Here is a 15,367-nt window from a genome sequence, read left to right on the forward strand (position 1 = left end):
GGACTCTCTGAGCCATGCATGTGTGAGAGGCAAGCTGTGTTGTCCCGGGAGGGCTCCAGAGGGGTCCAAGTTTCCCAACTTCCTGCCCTCAAAATTGATGTGTCCCAAGGCAAAAAAGAGAAGAAGCAAAACCCACAAAGCACTATTTCCTGAGGCGAAGCCTGACATTATGACTGTCTCTTTAAGCACTTGTATTGCGTGCACAAACACACACACACGCACACACACACACACACACACACAGTTTTCAATTGCATCTTCTGACTGACAAAGCTCTTTCTTGCCACAAGCGACCGTTATAAAATTATGGCTTGCGCATATATAATGTTTGCGTTCAACAAGAAAACAGAAATGCCACCTTATTTTGTGGTTACAGCTGCACAATTCACATCCGGCAAGATTGATCATATTAAGGTTATGCAATCATCTAATTGCAGAGACAAGCCTTGGGTAATAACTCCGAATGCTTGCACTTCAATCCGAACCGCAGTCATTGCGGAGTCCTGATTAGCCCCTGGCAGCGTTCGGGCACCATTATCCGCTCCGGCACTGTCTAAATCTCCATTTCCAGCCAAAGCAATCTACCCACTAACTGATCTATGACAAACAGGCCCATAACAGCAAAGCTGTTTGGGTTGCAGATCTGTACGTAACCCAACGCGTCTCTTTGGGCTGTTTCCAGCTCATTGCGGCAAAGTTTCTCCTTTTTCCCAGGAGGAAGCGGCCCCCACTCAACTTCCCGTCCCTCTTCTTGTTGTCAGGAGGCTGTGGACGACTGGACAAGGAATTTGTAAAAGTCTTCACCAGATCAACTCCTATTCAGATCTCAGATCTTGGCCCCAAGGTCACTTTCGTAGAGCGGTTGCCTCTCCAGATTCACTGGTGATACACGCCACCCCTGTGCTTTTTCTTTGTAGCATTTAGAATAGTTTGCAACTGTACCTGCAAATCCTGTGGGCTCCAGCTTCAAGCTGTCTCCAGAATGCAATCACTTTTACCGCCTCCATCATTTGGGCTGCAGCCGCCAAGTCTAGTTTTAATTGGTTTAAATTTAAGTGGTCACATATGGCCTGTGGCTGCCATATTAAACAATATGGGCTTAGACTATGTGCTTCATGAGAGCAGGAGTCTTCTGGAGGGTGATTTCGAAGCATGTGTCATAAGCCCTAGAACTATTTACACCCTTTGACCCAGTAATCTTGCTTTCTGAAATTTATCCTAAGGAATAGTTGTTTGTAGAAGAATGTTCACTGCATTGTCATGGATAATAATGAAAACTGGAAATAATCTAAATGTCCAGCAATAGGGGATTGAACACATCAAATATGGTGCCCATGTGACGGAAACTGTGCAACTATTAAATTAATATAGATTAATAATGAAAGATATGGGTAAGATGTTTGTGATGTATTGCTATATGGCAAAAGAAGCCAGTAAAACTGTGTTTATGTCATAATCCCCACTTTAGAGAAAATTATATATGTTATTTATAATGATTAGAAAAAGAATAGAAGAAAATCTACTGGTGGAATTACATGTGATTTTTATTTTCTTTCATGTGTTTTTGGTACATTCCAAATCTTCTACAATGAATATGCATCACCTAATTGTCTGAAAAACAAAGTGAAGGTATTTAAAAATAAAAAAGTTTCTCCCTGTTCTTTTGATTTGATTTTTGCCATTTATAGATCTAGAATCTGGGAACAAAGTTGATTTGGGCCCTTTGCCCTCACTTTCAGTGAATTAAAATCCTCCCCAGGCTGCTGAGGCCTGGGTTCTGCCTTTAAGAGATTCTGTTTCATTGGTCCTTAAGTTTCATTAGTCCTTAGTTCCTTTTTTGAGCACTGGGTGACCATGAAATGGTTTGAATTCTTCCCTTCTGCTCCTAGAATTTGCCACTGTGGGTGTTTTGTCCACCCCCTAGAGTGGTCAGTGATCACAGAAGCTTCTGGCTTTGGTCTTGTCATCTGCTCAGGATTCCAGCACAGTGTCTCTTCTTCTGAACTGCTGTGACTTTGTTCTGGCCAGAAGCATCCTCTCCCACTCAAAGTCCTAAAGACTCATCTGGGTCTATTGGAGCCTTTGGAAAAGTCCTTCTCTGTGTGCGTTATGGCAACGCCATTCCTCAGCCTGGAAACCTGTGTTGTCTGGCCCTTGCTCACCTCTCCGGCTTCACCTCTCATGTCTCCCCACTTGCACATACACAGTTACTTGGGGTCCCCTCAAAACCTACCTTTGGGCCTTTGCACAACCAGTTTCCTTTCGCTGGAATGCGTTTTCTGCATTCTGATTTACTGCCTCTTTCCTCTCCATGCATTAAGATCTAGACTAACTCTTTTTACCCCTGGTATGAACGCTGAGGACAATTTTATTACTAGAGTTACTTTGTTGTTCAGTACAATGCAATAAACTATTGGCATGTCTCATGCACAGTGCTAGCTTTTGGTGAAACGAGGTTGGAGGGAGCGTGGAAGAGAGGGAAGAGCATTTGCTAGATTCCTGCAATGTGCTGGCCACTCTCCATGTGGCCCTCAGTGTATCAGAGGAGACAGACACGCAAAGGGACAGTACAATGTAGCATGACAAATGTCCTAACTGCCGTGTAGACCAGATCTTATGGGAAGGTGATTTCTGGAGGATGGGGCAAGCAGAGGAAAGTTTCAGGGAGAAGGCCGGTTTGAGTTGGGTCTTAGAAGATAAACAGCTTTCATTTAAAGCAGCTGCCTGGCTACATAAGAGTGGACCCAGCTCTTTGCCTCACTGAGTCTCAGGGATCTTCCTTCTAAGATAAACATGGTAACTGGTGTCCTGGCCACCCCTCCAGGCCATTTTACAGACTGGCTGAGGGTGAGTCAGGGGTGCTGTGGAGTTAGTGCCCCAGGAGGGACCCTCAGCTAGTGATGGATTGTTCCTGAAGTGGGATAACTTAGAGGTGCGCGGTCTACACTGGCTCCCCGAGTTCCCACGGTGGCAACTTTCTCGACCATGCACCCTTTACTGCCCTCCTTCCTCTCCCTGACTCACTTCCCCCTCCCCTTCTGAGATCTCCTCCTAAACATACTACTTGCCCTGGAATCCTTGTCTCCCTGTCTCCTCCTGGGGACCCAAACCATGACATCTGGTTTCCATTGGAGACGCCAGGCATTGCTACCCAGTGCCTCCCCCTGACATCTCCTGCCCCTCGCACACTTTCCCCCTCTGCCTCTAGCCATTCTGTGTTTTCATGCAGGCTCTGGTTCATGATTATGACAAAAAAAGCTTCTGGAGCATAAAACCCACAGACAATAGGAACCCAGAGAACACCTAGGCTCAGCAAAACGCAGAGGAAGGCTGGATTTTATTTTACAGTGTGTGTGGGAGCCATTCTCAAAGGGCTGCCACCTAATGCCACTCCATCACCTTGGAGCGGTCTCCAGCCCAGAGGCGTTTGAAAGCGATGAGGGTGTGGGGGTACGGGAGGAGCCAGGTCTATGGGTCTTTTGTCATTTCCCTCTTCACTTCGGGCTGGGATGAAAGGAAGGTCTGCGCTCTGGCTCTGCCCTTCCGGGTACCCTCCTCCCTCCCAGGCCAGCGTCCCCCTCCTGGGTGGGGCCTTTGGGAGAAGGGGTCCAATCTATGGCTCGCACTCTCAGGCACGGGAAAATGGCCCGCTCGGCCACCCACTTCAGCTCCTCCCATGCAGCCGGTTCTCCCAGCCATCCATTCCTGGCCCGGTCCCTGGGCCTGGATCTTTGGAATCAATTAGCATCAGCAGACAGGCACTGAAGGTCTCCATGGCGCCCAGCCCCCGGCTGGGAGTGTTATTGTACATACATCATCTTCAGGTGAGGAAACTGAGGTTGGCAAAGAGGCTTGCGAGGTCCCGGGCTGGCAAAGCCAACCCCAAGAAACACCATCCCTGAGCCAGGAAGGGAGCTGGCAGGCCAAACCCGGCACCACCTTCCAGCGCCTGCTTATCCCAACCTCATTTGTGCGGCGGCAGTGGGAACGCGAGGTGTTCCCACCAGCACCAACATCTGGGGCCGGGGTGGGGGCCGGACGGGGTCTTCATTAAAATGCAGTGACTCCATTGGCACCAAAATAAACGTGACATTCATCAGAACCTGCTAAATCTATTCAGCGCCTGCTTCCTTCGGAAGTGCAGGGTTCGTGCCGTGGGCCTGGAGAGAAAAGGTCTTTGCTTGTGAGAAAAATGAGGCGGCAATGGGAAAAGGAAGAAAAGAGGGAAGGCTGGAGAAAAGGGCAGGCCGAGAGGGTGTGAGCCACAGCCCAACCTGATGCCTCCAGTGCCTGTGACTTCCCTGCTGAGGGGAGGTATCTATTTGAAGGCAAAAATCAATCATGTTGAGGTGGTTATCCAGCAAGGAGTGAGCATCTGCCACCTGATAAGAAAATAAAATAAAAGTAATCCCCCACCAACCTAACCCAATTAAACTAAGCTTTATGCAGCTCCTAGAATATTGCTGGAACTTTTACATATATTACGTTATTTCTTACAATAACCTGGTAAGTCACTTTTCATCCCCACTCTACAGATGGGAAAACTGAGGTACAGAGAGGCTAAGTAAGTCACTCAAGATCACTCCTCTAGTACGTGGGAGCTCATGACCCAAGGTCTGCCAAACCTTGGTAGAGCCACAGTGATCTCCCTGGCATGGTTTAGAGGCAAGGGCTTGGAAGAAAGGAGACAGAGGTCTGAGTCTAGATTTACCATTTGGTTCTGGAAAGTCTTTTCTCCTCCTTGGGCCTCGTTTCACCATTTGTAAAACCTGATCCCCTTACGCCGGGAGTATTTGTGTGCTCTGGGTCAGCCACCGTGAAAAAATCCCGAGTCACCATTCCCAGACCTCTTGCCTGGGCTCAGGCCTCTGGAGTGTAATAGAAGCTGATCAGTGGACATTTATCAAGTGGAAGCAGCATAGGGGCGGTGGCACCCTGGTTGCCTGAGTTTGAATCCCACCTTTGCTGCTTACCAGCTGTGTAAGTTGGGCAAGTTACTTAACCTCTCTGGGCCCTTACATACTATTTTTGTAGTTGTGAGAATTATGAATAATAATGACAGTAAACATTTATGCAGTGATTATTGTGTCAGGCACTGTGTTAAGGGCATGGTCTCATTTAATCTTCATAACTACCCTATGAAAAAGTTACTTTCATTCTCCCCACTTTAGAGATGAGGAAACTGAGGCATGGAAGCTATGATCTTAGATGTGAGATATCGTGATTCCTGGAAAACAGTAGAAACTCAGAAAAGTTTTATTTCTTGCTCCTTCCTGGACTACGAGTTGGTAATTCCTAAGGACCCCCTGAAACAGACAGAACCAAGAGAGCAGCCAGGGAATAGGAACTTCATCTCAGGGAGAAAGTTATTTATTTTTCTTTTTAGATACACTGCCAGACTGACCTAGTCAGCCTACACTGTCATTTTGGAGGACCTCTTTCTGAGATTCCTCCCTTTGGGGAACTTCTTTTCCTGGGGCCACTGGGGGCCTTGGGTGGCAGGTGAGCCCATAATTTTCCCAAAGAAGAGTTACTTGGTCCTGTGACCCTTGCTGTAAAAGCATCTGAGAGGCAGACAGCTCATGGAGAGGAGATTGATATTCCTGTTAGAACCTGAACCACCACCGTTTGCAGGCTGCTCTGTGCCTGGCACTGTGCTAGGAACGTTTGTTTAGGTGATCTTGTTACTTTCTGAACGGTGGGCGTTCTTGTCCCCATTTTTCGGAGGAGGAGACTGAGGCCCCACCACGCGCCATCAGCAGTGGGCTGAGAGGCAAGAATTTACTCGATGACCTTGTCCGCTGTATCTTGCTTGCTTTCCTCCCTGACCCATTTTCTTTCTGACTTTAAATGGTTAACAGTGAGGAGATTAAAAACAAGTGCTCAGTGCGATGATCACAGAACAGTTAGTACATAATTGCATATTTTCGTAAACAAGTTTAGAGGCTTTTTTCAGTGACCTCTCTGTAGCTTTGTGGTTTTAAAGATAAATTCTCTTCCCTTTTACACCCTGATTTTAATTGGGAGCCATGGCTCTGCTGCCGTCACTCTCACAGCCCTTGGCGCTGTTCCTGGTGTGTGTGTGTGTGTTTGTCCCGCACAAGCACATGTGCGTCCAGCTATATCGCGCGTGCGTGTCCCCGTGTGCCTCTCTGTGGCCATGGCAGAGTTAATGATGCTGCAGACTCACGGCATATTTTGCCTAGGACTCCTGGGCAAGGAGCAGGGGTGCCCTTCAGTGTAAGGAAGAGCTCATCGTGGCGGGAGGAGACAATCTGGAGTTTCCAGACCCTGAGATGACTGTGAGGCTCTTCGGAGGGACCATTCATTCGTTCCACAAATATTTATCGAGGCCATGCATGTGCCAGGTTCCCTGGAGGAATAGCCCTAGATGAGGCAGATCCGGTCACAGACCGGCCAGGAAGTGTTCTCAAACTATATTTAATATTTCAACAAGCTGCCATCAGGCCACCCAAGTTACCTAAAACACTGAGCTTTGCCTTGGGCAGAGATTATACCAGTTTGATAGGGTCACCCGGCTGGACAGAGAACTCTGGATGGTTATGACTAGTCAAAACTGGAAATGAATGAATTAGTACTTAAAATACTTAGGGTGTTGTTAGACAAACTCTTTTGAAATATGGGCACCTTGGTGGAAGGCTGCAGTGGGTCCAGCTGTCACCATAAGGGATCCTGGTTTCCACCATCTCCCCTCCTCCCCCTCCCTAGTATATGCTTCCCTGCAGGCCTTTGGGGGCCGGGGCTCCCCAAATGTCTCTGCTGCTGCTGTTAGCAGTGGGCAGTGAGGGGCAGGGGGATCTTGGCCTCAAACTGTCCCACAGTCAGAAGCCTGTGCCACAATCAAATTCCTCTGCAGGCTCTGGCACCCTGCATCCTGCACTCCTACTGCCCTGCTTCCCTGGCCCCTGTCCTCCCAGGTTGGGGATGCTGGATCCAGGCCAAGCTAAAGTCACTGCAGTTCCTCCTGCACTTATATTTGGGGCCTTTGCTATGTTGCAAAAGAGATCCTCCTTCAAAAGCTCAGTGGGGGGGGAGCACCCCATCAGTAGTCCCTCTCCCACCAGCCCTGGCCATCCTCCTCCTAAGAGCTCTGCAAACTTCTCAGGTACTGAGGCAGGGACAGGCCACCAGAGGAGCAAAGTCCTCATAGCTCTGCCTCTGATCTGCTGAATGCTGAACGAAGCAGAAACCTGCTCCAGGAGACCAAGGATGCAGTGTGCTGGGCGTCAGCTGGGGGCCTGAACGGTGAAAAAGTCCTGGGTGGCGGGGGCTTGGGCCGGGTGTCTCAAGTATGAAGAGCTCAGGACAGGCTGGGCTCTGTGGCTGCCGTCTGCATCCTCGAAGACTAGGGACCTTCCTAGACTTGACACAAGATCCATCCCAGGATACAGGACAGCAAAGCCCAGGCATGCGCTCTGGCTCTGGGATCTACCGGCAGGTGTTAAGAGCTCCAGCTCTGACACCCGCAGGTTCCTGCATCTCAATTTGCCCTTCCGTAGAGAGGGAATTACCCTGCACCTACCTCACAGGGTCATGGATATCAACTTTGAGGAGTAAACTGTAAAGTGCTGTGTACGTGTGAAGGCGTGTAATTGTGGTGATGTGGTAAAACGGGTGAGCTCTGCAGTCAGAATGCCTGAGTTCACATCCTGGTTCTACCACGAGCCTGCTGTGTGACTATGGGCAAGTGACTTAACCTCTCTGTGTCTCTGTTTCTCATCTGTACAGTATGGATAATAATAGTTCCTAATTAAAGAAGACTTGAGCTAAGTAATATAAACAGCTTAACAGAGTTCCTGGTACATAGTAAGTGTGTAATAAATGATGATGATGATGATGGTGGTGGTGACGGTGATGATGGTGGGGACGGGGTGATATGAGGAGGGCGTGTCGACACCAACCTTGTCCTCAGTCATGGTGAAAGGCACTTAACCACTTCAAACCTCCTCCTTGACTCTGTGACCTTGACCTGGCTCTGCCTTGGCGGGCAGCTCATCGTGCAGTGGATGCCAAGTCTCAGCCCATTGTGGGCGGGGTTGGTGGGTGGGTACCAGGCCAGCCGCAGCTGCAGGAGATGTGCGAAGAGCATGTCCCTTGGGGCCTGTTTCCCCTGGATTCTTTTGCAGGGTTAGCGGTGGGTGCTGAGCCTGGGACCTGTGCCCGGACACTCAGATGGGTCACTTTGCCTTTCAGGACAGGCATGAAGCCCCTGGCACACTTACCAAGCTGGGCTAATTGGGATGTCGCAGAGAAAAAGGGAAGAAAGAGGCTCAACAGAGAAATTCTTCTGCCTACTTGACAATAATGAGCCGATCTGAGCTGACATCTGGGGAAGCATTCAGAGTGCCTTTGATTATGAAGTGTTTTCAGTGGCAGAGAAAAAAAAGCCTCTGGGTCCCATGAAGGCAGCACTCCATCGTGTGCTCCATTTTCCACAGGGCCTCGTTTCCTGAGGAAGTGCCCCCAAGCTCCACCTCCGGCCAGAGAGCAGCTGCCAGATTCCCAGGCCCGGGTGGTGTGGACCAGGCAGAAGGAAGGAGCTGGGTGGGGGTCTTGGAGGGAGGTGGGGAGGACATCCTTGGAGTTCTAGGGACCACTGCAGCCCTCCCTTCAGAGCTGACAGGCTCTGCTCTGGTCGGCTCTTGTTCTGGGCTGGCTTCTTGGGGGTACCTCATCATTCCCTTGGGTGCAGCCACCTGTCACTCCCTAAAAACAAGGACAATAATGAGGGCCACGGCTCCTCTGCACTAGGGCTTAGTAGGTGCTTAGTAGGCATTTAGTAGGAAATTCGTAGGCACTGTGTCCAGGTTCTACAGATATTATCACTTAATTGACACGTGGCTTATCCATCAGCCTCTGGCCGGTTTGGACTGAGTTGTCAGAAGGTATTGATTAGCCTGGGGTCTGGAGGCCAGGGCTTCTGTACCTGCTGAGCTGGGGGCTTGGCCAGAAGGGGCTTCCCCGCCCCCCCTCCCCACCTGATAAGTCTCTGCTCCCTCCCCCGGTCCCCACCCCTGTGCCTGTAACTCTCCATCCTGACCTCTCCTCTCTATGGAGTCTCGCTCAGCCTCTGTCTCTCCCCTTCTGGTGTCTCTCCCCGTCTGGGGCTCTCTGTCCTCTGCTGTCTCTGACTTCCGCCCAGCAAGCCCCTCTCTCCAGGGGTTGGTTGGTTCCTGCCAGCTCCTGCCCCTGGGTCCTCTGGAGGGACAGGAGGTACTTGGTCTGCTGGGATCAGCAAAAGCCTATTCTGTCCACAAAACACCAACTGTGGTTCCTGCCCAGCCCCCCGGCCCGTTTCCCCCCACCCGCTGGAGGCCTCCAATTGTCTCTCACGCCAATCCCTGAGTCCTCAGCCCATCCAGGTTTCCTGAGAAAGTAGCACGGGGGTGGTCCCGGCTGGTAGGTTGCGCGGTGGCTCTGCTGGGTTCCCATGGGAAAGCGTGTGCCTGTGTGTGTTTGTGTGTTCTCAGCCTGCGGTGGCACAGCTCCCCACCTCTCATGGCCCCCTCTGCTGGCTCAGCCTCCCCAGCCATGGACCACCTGGGTCGCCCCGCGTGGAGAGGAGAAGTTGGGACCTCAGAGCCAAGGGAAAGGAGGGCTGTGGTCCGTGGCAGGACACGGGGGCGAAAACCACGCGCTTCCTGGTGTGTCCTTTCCCGGGATCCCAGCTTGGCCCCTGACCTGGGGAGGGATGAGAATCAGCAAACCCGGGCTCCTCCACGGGACAGGAGGGCAGGACGTGGGGTTGGATGGGTGCCCTGGCTTATGTCCTCTGGCCAGTCACCTCACTGCTTTGAGGCTCCTGCCTTGGGCTGTAGCAGTGGTAGTGAAAATACTGGCCATGTGAGTCTTTTTTAGTGATAGTGAAAGTACTAGAAACGTGAGGATGCAGGTGTGGCAGCAGGGAGGTGGGCAAGAAGGGGCAGTATCCATTTCTCACCTTGTCCTGCATCCTTCCTTTTCTCCTGCCCTCCTTTCCCCCATCAGATCATTATTGAGAAACTCCCAGGCCTCCCCGCTGACATATGAGGCACGGTTGGGGGCGGTATCAGCACCCCTGTCTTTGAGAGGGTTTCAGTTATTTTAATGCAACAACAACAGAAATAATAATAATAATCACAGTAATAAAATGCAGAATCTCAGGTCTCACCCCAGATCTGTTGAACCAGAACCTGCATTTAATCAAGACCCCGGTGTGATTCAGATGCACATTAACGTACTAGTCTAGGGAACTCACTCCAGGCAGAGGTTCAGCCTGGCTCCATGACTTACCAGCTGGGTGATTGTGGGCAAATTGATTAACTTCTCTGGGTCTCAATTTCCTAACCTATAAAATGAAGAGAATAATAAAAGTTTACCCCCTGGGGTTGTTGTGAGAACTAAATAAGATAATGTGACCCAAGGACACAAGCTGGGCCATCAGGAATGACCCAATCAATGTGAATGTGACCAGGTTGTGGCTGTGTCGCTCTGGTCCTCTGGCCTGTGGGTTAATTCTGACATTAAATAAGAAAGGCTGAATGTCCAGCTCACTCACAGAAGAAATCTCAGAGGAGTGAAGTTCGTGGGCCCTGGAACAAGACATCCCAGGCTCAGATCCAGCCTCTGCCTTTTGCTAACTGGGTGACCTTAGACAGGCAACTTCTCCAAGCCTTTGTTTGCCCACCTGTGAAATGGGGCTGTTATAAGTTTTAACTGAGCCAGTACCCTGAGAGAGCTGACACCTAGCCAGGTCTTGGGAACAGTTTTCTAGTCTGGAATTGGCACATTATCACTTCCGCCACATTCTGTTGATGGAAACTAGTCCCAAGGCCAGCCCAGATTCAAGGGGAGGGCAAGTAGGTTCCTGTCTTGACGGGAGGAGCAACAGGTGTGTATAGGGAAGGGAGGAATTGTTGGCAGTCACGCTGGCAGACAAACTACCCATAGGAATTCCACCGCCAGCTTTTGAAATAAAAGTCTCTCCTTTTTTACTAGAGTAACTATTATTATTAGTTGTAGCATCCGGGCTATCATAGAGGGGCCTATCCTAGAAGGCTGAACTTGTTAACTCTACTTGGGGAAGGTAAGGCAGGCTCCACTCTTTCGATAAAATGAGAAGTCAACATGGGTGGGAAGGCGGGGAACAGAACCCAGGCAGAGGGACCAGGGACCAGAGCAAAGGCCCGGAGGCAGGAGGTTATCCACATCTAAAGGGAAAAAAAAAGGCCACCCCAGGGAGGCCTGCGGGCTTCCCGTGTCTGCAGGCCTGCGGTTCCAAGGGTGACCAGGCTGGAAATGGATCTGCAGGAGCATGCCAGCATCCCCACTGCCTCCCACCCCATGCCTGCACCCCAGCACAGGCAGGGAGAGAGAGGCCTGAGGCTCCCACCAGGGAGCCCAATGGAGGCAGCAGGGGGGTGGGGGGTTAGGCATGGGGGTGCGGAGACCAGCTGGCTGTGGGGAGCACGCCTGAGCCATCACTCTTATGCTGTTCAAGGCCAAGCCGGCTTCATTTTCAATGGCGTTCTCCCCACTTTCATTTGAGAGACCAATTACAGAGCGTTTTGCACCACAATTACCGGCGTGAAAACCTCTCAGTTCCATTTGATGAATTTTAGTAGTAATTGAACAGAGGAAGCCATCACACAAGGAGATGGTCCAATTGAATCTGCCCACACGCTGAACTGTGAATTCCAGCCCTCCCAAAGCGGTCATGGGGCGGGGGGGGGGGGGTGGGGGGGAGCCCAGGCAGGAGCTGCCCCTTGCCTCCTGCAGGGACCTTGCCCAGGCCCATGTGAGGGACTGGCTCTGTGTGGACAGGTCATGGGAGATGCCTCCGGCTCTTAGGGTCTGGCACGGAGAAAGGGCTGGAGAGGGGCCTTCAAGTTCTGGGAACTTATAACCTCCAGCGTTTCAGGGCTGGGAGCCAGACTGGATTCATGCCTTCATTTCTTACTTATTGAACAAACACTTCTGTAGCATTTACTATGTGCTGGCCACTATTCTAAGTACATTACAGATATTAACTTCTTTAATCCTCAAAGCAATTCCAGAGTTAGGCATATTATCATCATTCCCATTTGATGGAGGGAGGACACTGAGGCTCAGAGAGGTTAATTAAATTGCTCGAGGTCACACAGCGAAGAGGTGGCTGAGCAGTGCTCCAGAGTTCCTCTTCTTGTTTTCTTATTCTTTTGTGGCGTCCTCCCTTGGTGGTTAGGAAAGCCTTATCAGAATCCCTAAGTGTGCTGGAGGAGCACAGGGAAGGGGTCTGGCCATTCCTGGCCTGGAGTGACAAAGGAGCCTGGGAGCCTGCTTGGTGGTGGGGGAGGAATCCAAGTGAAATCCCTAAGGTGTGGGCAAGAGGCTCAGGGCTCACAGTCAGGGCTGTGGTCTCGGAGCCTCTCCTCACCCGAAGCTCTAAGTCCACACCCAAGCCACAGAGTTCCGGTTCTGTGTTGAGCAGAGGCGGCCATATCACGGGCTGTATTTGGTTGTCCCCATCCTTCCAGCAGGTATTCTGGACCCCTGCAGTGGGGAGAAAGGATGGTCAACCTTCCACCTTCATAGATTTGATGCCTTTGTAGATTTAGATCACTCTGGCACAGACTCTGTGCCTTGGACATGTGCAGATGGGGAAACCCAGGCTTAACAAGGAAACACCATTTACCCAAGATCACGAGGCTCAAGTGTGGCTGAATCAGGCTTCGAACTCAGTTCCCTTTGACCCCCAAATCCCTGCTCTAACCACTGCACCCACTGCCTGTGCATCAGGACAAGAGCAAACCATTCACACACTGGGGATGGGTCGCAAGGCACTGTCAGTCAGCGCCTCACTAACCTGTAATGTCTGTCTGTCTGACTGTTACCCCTACTGCACTGGGAGCTGTGTAGTGGCTGCTCTGGGTCTCTTTTGTCTTCAAATCCACCCCAGGGCTTGGTCTACTGGCAGCTTTTGGTAAATGTCTGCTGGTGGGTCAGTGGGATGAGGAGTTGAAAACAGACAGGAATGTTCTGGAATCTGAAAATCTCGCTGCAGAGGACTCCCTTTCCTTGACTTCTGAGGTCAGTGGAGCACTGGCTGAGTTGGCTTGGCTGAAAGAAAGATGGGGGCTCTTTCTAGGAAAGTCACTGGGTTCACTTGGAGACGGTAATCCCATAATCTCACTTTGTTTCCTGTAGCTAGCCAGCCAGCCTTAGGCCAGTAGCCCTCCTTAGGGTTTACTCCCCTGACACTAAGGAAGGGACTGGGCTGGGGTCAAGGGCACGGGGCAGGTAAGGTGCCAAAGCTCTGGGGTCCAGCTGGGGAAGGATAAGGGTATGTATCAGGGGACAGAAGAGCTCCCTGATGTCTTCAGATCAGTGGCTCTCAAACTTTAATGGCATTTGAGTCACCTGGAAAGCTCATTTAAACAGAGATTTCAGGGCTCTACCCTCAGAAATTCTCATTCAGAAGATCTTGAAGGAGGTGGGGGAAGGGAGCGGGGAGGGGCTGAGAATTGGCATTTCTAACCGGCTCCCAGGTGACACTGACGCTGCTGGTCCGTGGACCAGACTTTTCACTGAGACCAGAATGATGACTTGGAGCGTTTTTCCCTTGACTCCTCCCTTGGAGGCTGCTCCTGCTGGCACGGGGCTGTGTTCCTAGCAAGCACGGCCCCCATCTTGGTGTTGAAGGGGTGCAGGTGACAGCCAGGGCCAGGGCAGCTCAGGCAGGAGCATCGAGCCGACAGGGACTTTGTGGAAAGGACCCCGGGGGCAGAGCACGTGTGGCCATGGGAGGCAGTGTGATGCTCACCACTGAGAAGAGACTGAATCAGAGATAGGGGCCCCACAGAGAGCTCTAGAAAACCCTTCTAATGCAAAGTTAGGGGGCTGGGTGTTGTAGTAGAGAGATTACACAGGGAAGACTCTACCAGAAGTCTCTGGCTCGTGTGTGTGTGTGTGTGTGTGTGTGTGTGTGTGAGAGAGAGAGAGAGAGAGAGAGAGATTTTGAGCAAATTACTTCTCTTTCTGCCTCAGGTTATCCATCAGTAAAGTGGGGCTAATAATACTTTCCATGCTTGGTGTCAGGATATAATGGAGATTATAAATGAGACAGCTCCTAGCACAAGACGGCCATTAAGTGTAGGCCCCCTCTCCGCTTTCTTTCTCTAGAGACTTCATACACTGAGTTGGCTGGGGCTCCCCTCTCTCTGCCAGCTTCTGCCCATCCGCTCCAGCCATTGGACCATCAGCCTCCGTTACTATAAAAAAAGAGGCTGGATTTTAATTTGTGGAATGTTTCTTTCTTCTTTTTCCTTTTTTTTTTTTTTTTTTTTTTAAATGAAAAGCCTAATTAGGAAGCCTGTTAAATGCCTGCAATTCCAATATAATTCTATTAAATTCTCCCTGTAAAGTTAACGTTACAGACTTTTTAACAGATGTTTTAATTAGGCATTGTTATTAAAGAGAATACTGTAGAAATTAAAACCAGACCCTAAATGGGGGAAGAAAGGCAGTTTTCTTGTGCTGGGTAAATGGTGGCAGCCGCCCAGCAAAAAGCTGTTGGAAGCAGGTCATGAAAAACACACACAAAAGGAGAGGAAATGCTTGGTGCGATCCGCAGTGCTCAGCAAGAAGGGAAAATGCCCGCGCCTGGTCCACTCAGCCTGCACAACCTCTGGCGCAGCCAGTGCTGAAAACAGGGAGAAGCCGGGGAGAGGGGAGGGGGGCGGGCAGAGGCTCGCCGGCCAGGACTGACAGGTTTGGGGGTGTCTCTGACTACTGGGGTGGTTCCATGTAGGTTCACCTTATCTGCCTCTCATGGAAGCCATGATGTGTACCCATTTTAAAGATAAAGCAACTGAGGCTCAGAGACGTCTGATCATCTGCTCAGGTGGACACAGGAGGGGCTTGGGTTTCCTGCTGGGTTGGGTTTCCAGAAGTGGAACTTGGGTTTTCTGCTGTATGGTGCTGGTTCATTTCTCCAATAGCAATAGAGTTAGTGGTTATACACAGCATGAGCTTGGGAGACAGAAAGACCTGGGTTGAAGTCTAGGCTTTGCTATGCACTGGCTGTGTGTCCTTAGGCTATTTGTTCCTCTGAGCTTCAATTTCTTCATCTGTAAGATGGGAAAAATAATAGGACTGATTGATTCATGGGTTAAAATGAGATATTGCAAATAAGGGACTAAGCACAGGGCCTGGCAGATGGCAAGGGCTCAGGGAGTGATAATGGACATGATAAGGGCTCTCAGTTAGTGAGTGGCAGGGCTGGGACTCCAATCTACATGGTCTACAGCACTATGCTGTCCCTTACCATTGGTTGCCATTGCTGAGCCCTGTTACCTGGAGAGTGACCTCACCTCTGATGCCAGTGAAG

The sequence above is a fragment of the Eschrichtius robustus genome, chromosome 16, assembly GCF_028021215.1.
Source record: "Eschrichtius robustus isolate mEscRob2 chromosome 16, mEscRob2.pri, whole genome shotgun sequence".
Lineage (NCBI taxonomy): Eukaryota > Metazoa > Chordata > Mammalia > Artiodactyla > Eschrichtiidae > Eschrichtius > Eschrichtius robustus.